The 9,211-nt window shown below is 37.9% G+C and overlaps 1 non-coding gene across 1 annotated transcript; it reads right to left on the reverse strand.

Moving 5' to 3' along the window:
* Positions 1–6,561: 6,561 nt before the first annotated feature.
* On the reverse strand, positions 6,562–6,682 carry LOC118483118. The gene has a single exon (XR_004869613.1). It is a non-coding gene; the product is annotated as a small nucleolar RNA snoR111 (small nucleolar RNA).
* Between the last annotated feature and the right edge of the window lie 2,529 nt (positions 6,683–9,211).

The following is a 9,211-nucleotide window of genomic DNA, read 5'->3' on the forward strand; positions in this document are numbered from 1 at the left end:
ACGAAGTGGGGATGCACGTTGATCTCGCTAAGATCCATTTTATTTGAATTGGTCACCAAGGAGTCCTTCGGGGATACAGCAATTTCTTGGCCTCGCTAGATACTATCGCAAGACTTATCACATGATTTTCGAAGATCGCGCAGCTTTAATCTCTTTAGCACAACAGGGTGCTGTGAATTCATGGGAGACAAACAGGAGGACATCTTTTCAGCTTTCAAATATGTGACAACTGGCACAAAACCGGTAATTTCCGTACACCTTAATTATTATTTAATGACTGCAATTATGTGCTTAAATGTCAACATTGTCTGATTACATACTATACAAGTGAATTCATGTACGTTTTATACTACAAAATATTGCTTTATGCAGTAACGATAGCGTTGCGTCAGAAATACTAGTAAACTCACCGGTAAAACACAATATGCCAACAACTCTGTAGAAAGCAGTCAGACACTAGAATTGGGGCCTAGGTGCAGGTCCAACGTCAAGAATACATTAAAACTCAAGAATACATACAAGGGTATATATATAGACCTTCCTGAAGCTAAAATACGCACTAAAAAGCACCTGAAACGCACTTTAAGTGCAAAATTTTATTAAATTCAGCTATAATCAGCAATATGACACTGAAATATTATGCAGAAATTATGATTTATCATCCAGAATACTTCCCTAAGTGTTGGGAATTGAAAGTGTTACAAAATGGGACATAAAGGACACTAAACGGTGCAATTAAGCACTTTAACAAACTGATATCTAGCCGAACAACCGGACATTACCCGGAATATAAAAATATTATTGGGAGCATTGTTTTAATGTTTCTGAGCCAGTCATGGTCCCCGAACACCATAACACACACTAAAATATCTAGTAACTAACTACAATAACTAGATACTTGGTATATGATTACAAGGTAACTACATGGTTCAAAATTTACACTTAACCCCCCCTCCCATTACACATGGACGGTCACGTGATGGACCCCACCTAATATTTGCCAATCTTCTACAAAATCTCAATTGGTATCACTTGGATTTCTTTTGATTTCATGTGATCTTCCATGGATATGATTGAGATATTATGAGGTATTCTATGATTTTATCTTATAAATATAACCATTTCATCATTTCACACACACTTCATCATCCCCTCCACCTCCCTCCTTGCTCACGGCTCCAACCCACCACCACACTACCACCATTTTCATCCATTAACCAACCATTCCAAGCTTAACATAAGGTGCTAGAAGGTGATTAACGAAGTGTGGAGCTTGTGGAACTTGAAGAACCTCCTCCATTTGCTTTTATCCAACCATTTTGTCATCTTCAAGTTCTAGTAATCTTCCCTAGCCTTGTTGCTAGTGGTGAGCCCTCATAATCTCTTATTACTTCATGTATTGATTGGTTAAAAGATTTATTATGGTGAAAATCACAAGAACACTAACGAATATGAACATGAATCTTTCACATAAGCTTAAATATATAGGAATACATGTTGAATATGTTGATTTGCTTCTTGTTGATTTATTATTAGTGTGGGTGATGTTAGACACCATACGGAGCCTACTAGATTGTGAATAGGCACATGATCTAGTAAGTTAAAGTGGTGATCTTGTGAAAGACCAAGATCTCCATACTTTATGCCTTCATGAACTTGAATAATGAAATGGGTTTTCTTATGTAAAGATGGTGTAAACAAAATACAATTCTTGTGAATAGATGATCTCAGAAATAATTTACTCAAGAAACCAAGATTATTTACAAGACTTACAAAGTCATGGTTCTAAGTAAACTAAAAATATTTTTAGTGTCTAAACAAGACTAGAAACATATTTTTAACAAGAAAAATACAAGAGAAATATTTTTAGAAAAATCATCTTACAAGTTGTAAATGACTAAATCTTTTAGTAAAGTGATTTATAAACAAATGACCATATTTTTAAGGGTAACTAAATCTACTAAATAACATGGTAAGTTACTACAAGTTTTTACAAGAACTTCAACTTCATGATGTAGGGTGAATTACATGATTTAGGCATATGGTGAGACTTGATTGTGTTGTTGATATTGATGATGATTTTAAAAGAAAATAAACACATGTTTTGAAAACATGGGAAACCTCCGTTTTTAGGGGAAACTCTGTCAAAATTTCTACAAATTTTGACACTTAGAAAAAAAATATAAGTTTTTGAGAAACTTATTCCCTAAAAATGTTTACCAAGGTTTCCCTAATTTTTATGTTAAAAAATGATGATTTCTTCAAGAATAAAATTGATACTAAGTATGTATATTTTTTAGAAAAATATATATATTTATCGGTCACCAAATTCTGTGCCAAGTGTATGTAGTATGTATTATACGTAATAGTGTATTAGGACTTGAAAATACACTAAATACTCTTAAGGAGTGAAGATACAAAAACACACATAAAACATGCTTAGACAAATACAAGAAAATATATTTATGAAAATATATTACTTGATAGAACAAATCACTTGGACAAGTTATGAACATGAAATGAAGTTTTGAACAAAGATACATAATTCGGGTGCAAAGTGCAAAATACAAGATATTTATATTTATTTTCGAGAAAATAATATAAGTAAGATACATAGTTAAAAATATAAATTATTTTTAACACAAGAAAACATATACAAAAGATAGTGACTTGTACTTGTCCGATACAAGTCTAGTGACTAACGTTAATAAAACACGTTTAGGTCACGACGCTAGATAAAGCAAAACCGGTGAAGTTTACGACGCAAGGAACGCAAAGTTGTGAGTTCATGCTCCCCCTTTTCTCCTAACTGTTTTCAGTTTTATAACTTCGGGGGTGAAATACATGTTACAAACGTTACAATGTTTACAAATGGTATGATGATACGAGAAATGATACATGATACGAGAAATCGTGTCACGAATAGGGTACCATAAGCACCATTAATCAACAATATACCTAGACCGCAGAACAAAAGGTTAGATCTAACGGGTTTCGGGCAGCCACACTCTTGGTGAGAACGAGTACCAAGCAGTGCTTTTGTGTCTTAGAATATGCCAACTAGAAAAATGCCTAAGGTTTGGTTGCTTCCTATGTCGTGTCACATGTTAATGGCCTTGCAACCCATTAACAACCTTAATACGTACAAGATTACTTGATTTATATAGGAATACTTGAGTTGTACAAGACACAGATATACTTGACTTACATAAGATACAGAAATACTTGATTTATACGAAATACATACCATGTTTTCATACAAAGTATACCAACATTCATTACAAAAACTGCATGAATTCACACCAACATTATGTTGACGTTTTTCCAAAACTCACATGTATTTCAGGTAACTAAAAGTGGATGTGCGCGCGGTCCTACCCATGCTCTTGGATGTCGTCTTTGTTTATCTTCGAATAAAGTTGTAAACTTTTCAAGACAATGTTTTATGCTATCTCGTGATGTAAACACTAAACTTATGTTTTCAAGTTATGAAATGTTTGGCATTTGAAGTTATTTTTACGAGCATGTAGTATGTTTACCTTTCGTATGCAATGAGAACCTTTCATGATCACACCTCGTGCTTCCGCCTAAGAAAGGGGTGTGACAGAATCCCAACTCTGCAATGCACTGAGCATCGTCTTTACTCGAGGGTATGGGTGACCTAGTGGTATACCATGATGGTTCAAATCAGAATCCCAGTTACACGCCGATGCAACACGAGAAGGTGATGGCTTACGTAGTGGATTTACAAGAAGAATTATACGAGTCACAACCTGTGGTAGAAGCCATGGTCTTTGGATTTAAGTTGGAGGCATTACTTGGACGGTACCAAATGCACCACATAGACCAATCACAAGGGCCTCTCGTGTACCCTTGTTTCGAAAGAACTAAACATGTGATGGAATCGTTAGATGGAACTTCTGAATGATTTCGACGGTGGAACCTAAACGTATACGAGCCCCGCAGCACACCATCGACTCTAACCTACCTGACGAGATCCGTTCTGCTCGAACCGAAGTGTGGAAGGACGAGAACCTCCAGTTGAATCCGTACGAGGCGTGGAAAAACGACTTGTATCTAAATCGGGCGATACCCACTACCTCATGGAACAGATATGGGTCTCATTATACAGCAATCCTAGGGAACTTGTGTTGGGGGAAGCACACAAGCCTCGATATTCTACTCGCCCGGGTTTTGATAGAATGTCTTAGGATATAAGGATCTTGTACCAGTGACCGGACGTGAATGCCCCCATAGCAATGAATGAGAACGATGTTTGACTTATGTGAAAATCAAGGTGGAGTAATCAGAAACCTCCCGGGTTGTGTCAGCAACTAGAAACACCCATTTGCAAATGGGAACAGACTGCCGCGGATTTTGTCACTGGTCTACCTAAAACTCAAAACGGAAACGATATCACCTAGGTGATCGTTGATTGTCTCATGTAACCAATACACTTTCTTGCAATCAAGGAAAAATTGATAAGACTTCGTATCCTGTGAGTAATTACATGTGAAGGGCGGTTTTAGGAAAGGGGTGCTAACTTCTGATTTTGATTTATACCTGATTTATGATAGGCAATACACAACACCCTTGGCTCACGTCTAGACGTGAGCATTGCTTATCACTGTAGGATAAACGGTCAGAGTAAACGAACCATCCTAACACTCGAAGACATGCTGCGAGCATGTGGGAGAATGACTTTAGTAAAAATTGGAAGGACACTTACCTTTGGTTGAGTTCTACTGCAGCAATTACCATTCTTGTATTTCAGACAGCTCTGTTTGAGGCATTGTATGGACGATAATGCCAATTTCCTTGTTGGACTAAGGTGGGTGACAACCTAATCACAGGTCCAGGACTTGTACTCAAAACTCTTGGGAAGATTGTTTAGATCGAAAATCGTTTGGCGGCAACGCATGACCGCCAGGAAAGCTGATAAGCTTAGGAAACGCTGGAAGTTCGCTGTAGGCGATCGTAACGTATAGAATGTCATTTATGTCTCGAATCTAAAGACGTGTTTGTCCGATTAATCACTTGTGATACCTTAACTAGACAAGTTGTAGTTGTCGAGGAATCTATTGAAAACATGGACCAGGAAGTCAAGGTTCGTTAACATAGTCGAATTCCAATCGCGAGAGTTCGTTGGAACTCTAGACGTGGACCGGAGTTCACGTGGGAACGCAAAGATTTGATAAAGCTCTAGTATCCTCAATTGTTCAGACAGTTGAAACAACTTCTGCTGTCATTGGCGAATTTCAGGACGAAATTCCCTTTCAAGCTGGGGATGATGTGGTACCCGGGGAAAACCCACAGTCATCCTAATATACTCATCGCTTCTTTTACCTCTCCGACCGCTTATCAAATTTTGGGACGAAATTTCTTTCAAGTTGGGGATGATGTGACAATCCGAGATTTCAAGGTCTTTCCTACACGCATCACTTGTTTCACAATCCTGTTTTTACAATTTGTTTTACGTGGTGTCGTGTGTAGTTTACTTGAATGATTAAATATTCTGATGCTTGGTTGATTAAATGTGTGATGTTTAATTCTGATGATTGGTTGATAAACGTGTGATGATTAATGTTTAAAGTGTAATGGAAACCCATGTCGACGAAGATTAAGGTTCTTCGCCCAAACCCAAGTCGACGAAGATTAGGTCTTCGTCACAACTAACCTTCGACGAAGGTTGATTCTTCGTCACCCTCATAACGTGGGGAAGAATCATTCTTCGCCAAGTGATACTTCGCAAAAAGGGCTCTCGGCCCAAACCAGTGTGTCCGGCCCACCTGTCTCGATCGCACATTCATAAAAGGGCTATACAGGGCTTTATGTTATAGTTTTGACACAAGTTAGCAAAACCCTATGTTGGTGCATTTATGTCTATCGCCTCCGTCAATACGATTCGTAGCTGAAATAGAAGAATACTTGAGCTTATAGTGTTATATTTAGTAGAAAGGGAAGGTGGCATTATTGTTAATAAAGGGAAATCCCTTATAACCCCTTGGCCTATAAATAAAACCATTAGGGCTTAGATTAAGAACTTATGCCATTTTGGAGGTTGGAGAGCTTAGAAGCTAGAGAGAGAAAGTAGAGAGAGAAAGTGCTCTAGGTGATTCACGTGACTTTGTACTTTTCAGATCTTTTATCGAATCACAGATTTAGTACGGTTCTCGTGTTCAGTCCACGCACGTGTACGGATTCCGCACGTCACACGTGTTTATAAGCTATCGTTTCGGAGTCGAAAACCGATCCTACAAGTGGTATTAGAGCAGGAGCTCGATTGCACGGATCAAACACACAAAATCACACGAGATTTCATCAATTTCAGATTTGTCAAATTTCTAACTCTACTCATTTTCTTCACGTTCTTGACTGAAAATCGCCAAATTAAACGAGATTTTACGGTTAAAAATCGCTGATTTTTTGATATGTTATGCGAAATCAGTTGATGTAAAAGCCTATGAAATTTCAGAACTTAATTCTAAGCGATTTGTGAGATATTGAAGATTTTTGGTTCGAAAAAGTTTAAAAAAATGTTTACTGTTACTGTTGTTGTTCATGTAGATGATCACCGATCGGATGGCCATCCGAACGGATGGCCATCCGATCCATCAACTCACTCGATCCACAGCCAATTTGTTTCAAGTATCATTTCTGTTTTAAAATGTCATCCAATTAAAGTTAGAGGTCCAATCACATTCTGAGTTACAACAATTTTGTCGGCCCATTTAATACATATCTGTCCACTTAATACATGTCGGCCCAATAGTTTTTTAAAAGATGTCAGCCCATGTGTTGATAAGGTGTGAGGTCCAATAGAAAGGAGAGATTGCATATGAAAAAGTTTTTAAAGTTCAAAGTGTCGAGTAGCATAATCGTCGAGTGGCTACTCGATCGGATCACAATCCGATACACGAGCATTATGTTTGTTTTGAGGTCAAGTGTCGAGTAGTGACTCGATCGGATCACCATCCGATCCTTTTTACACTTTCACATTTTAACTTGTTGTGCAAATCGTCGAATGCCAATCCGTACAAATTGCCATCCGATCCTAAACATCTTATTTGATTGGTATAACAGGTTCAAGTGTCGGATCACCAACCGGTCGGTTCACCATCCGATCCAAAATCATATCCGATCCATTGCTGATTATTTGGTGTGTCTTAAAGTTCAAGCATCGAACGGTAATCCGAACGGATTGCCATCCGACACCTAGCAGTCAATTGTGTTGTGAGCTAATCGTCGGATGACCAACCGGTCGAACTGACATCCGATTCATTGCCATCCGATCATTGTTATTCTGTTGACTTTCATTGACCTTGTTCGATCGGATATTCATCTGATCCACCTGTCTGTTCAGTTTTAAACTGATAGTTTATTTGTTCATCTGTAGGTGATTCGAGGTGATAAACGAGGAGCATCATGGCTGAAGAATTCTACAACACGTTTTACAAGGCGTTCACGTCCGAGTCTTCCGAAACCTCAACCGTTACACCAAAAACCATAATAAAAGCAATCAATGTTAATATTAGACATGATAATTTCTACGGAACCCATTCAAAACCACCAAAGCTCCAAAGTATTGAAGATTACACATGGTGGAAAGAACGATTCATTAACTGGACCAAAGCTTATGTGCATGAAAGTTGGTTTTGCATGGAGTTTGGTTACGGTAGACCTGTCAACGATAAAAACGAAGAGATTCCATTCAAAAGCTTATCTGTTGATGACAAAAAGAACTTTTCATACCAACAAAGAATGATTGCCTTAATCCAACAATCGATTAGAGATGACATATTTGCATTACTTGTTCATGATGGTTCTTCAAAATCGGTTTGGGAAGCTTTAAGGGTTAAAGCTGAGGGTGGTAAACAGATTAAAATGAATAAAATTGCTTTACTAAAAAAGGAATTTGATATGTTTGACAACTTAAAAGGAGAGTCGGTGAGGCAAACGATTGAGCGATTTTGTCATTTAAAAATTGAACTTGAAAGGTTTGAAATTGGTAAAACACGTGAGGAAATCATTGATAAAATAATTGAAGCGTTACCACGAGCTAATCAGTGGCAAACGTTCGTGTTTATTTTGAAAAACGATGTATTGTTTGACACAATTACTCTGATGTTTTGATAGAAAAGATAGAAAGTCATGAGCTTGAGCTACAAAAGCAAAGCAAGATGAGCAGTTCTTCGCATCACCAGAATGTCGGTCTTTACTATAAGGCAATGTACCTTCGGTGACGGTAAGTGAATCACCAAAGACGGCATTCAGTGTTGAAAAGTCAAAAGAACCACAGAAAAACTCATCAAGCTACGATTCGGGATACCATTCATCATCAACAACATCAAACTCTGAAGAACCTGAAGAGATTCTCTGCAACATTGTTTTAAAGCTGAAGAAGTCTTCGTCAATGAACATCAACGCTGCTAAACAGCAAATGAGTCTTCTTGGATCCATTCTGGAATCATATGAAGATCTGGTAGCTGGAAAAATTGGAAATTCCGAACTGACAAAGGAAGATTACGACCAGATTGATCCAGAAGAGATGGAACTCATAGATCTGAGATGATGTTTAGCTTGCTGCATTCGAAGAGCTCAGTGGTTCATGGATATTACTGGCAGACCATCAATCTGTGGACCATCAACAAAGCTGGGATTCGACAAATCAAAAGTGACCTGCTTCAATTGCAAGCAAAAGGGTCATTTCAAAAGAGAATGCAGAAACTCTGCTGTTGAAGAAAGAGCTAATCCGTTTAAAGAAGATTACTATCAAAAGGCGATCTATCACAAGAACAGAGAGGAATCACCATGGTTGAAACAAATTGAAGATAATCCTGAAAAAGAGAAATCAAGAGCTTGTGTTGTGATTCAAGATAATGAAGGGTTTGACTGGAGCGAATTCCTTCCAGAAGATGATCTTGTTGATGATCGGTTCACAGCTCATGGCAGAACTATATCATCAAACGTACATCGTGCATTTGTTGCTGAGATAAAAGAGAAAATGAGAGAAGAGATTCTGAAAGAGAAGATATATAGAGAAAGGTGTATTGCAGGATATCGAATTAAAGAAATGGAGAAGGAATATGAAGAGGCTAGGAATTATAAAAGATGGGACAAGAAGCGAGAGTGTTATGTCAGCAAGAAAGGTGAACCAGTTGTCCATCGAAAGGAAGTGGTGTTTGACAACGTTCTTGCAGTAATCCCTCTG

The sequence above is a fragment of the Helianthus annuus genome, chromosome 1 (assembly GCF_002127325.2).
Source record: "Helianthus annuus cultivar XRQ/B chromosome 1, HanXRQr2.0-SUNRISE, whole genome shotgun sequence".
Lineage (NCBI taxonomy): Eukaryota > Viridiplantae > Streptophyta > Magnoliopsida > Asterales > Asteraceae > Helianthus > Helianthus annuus.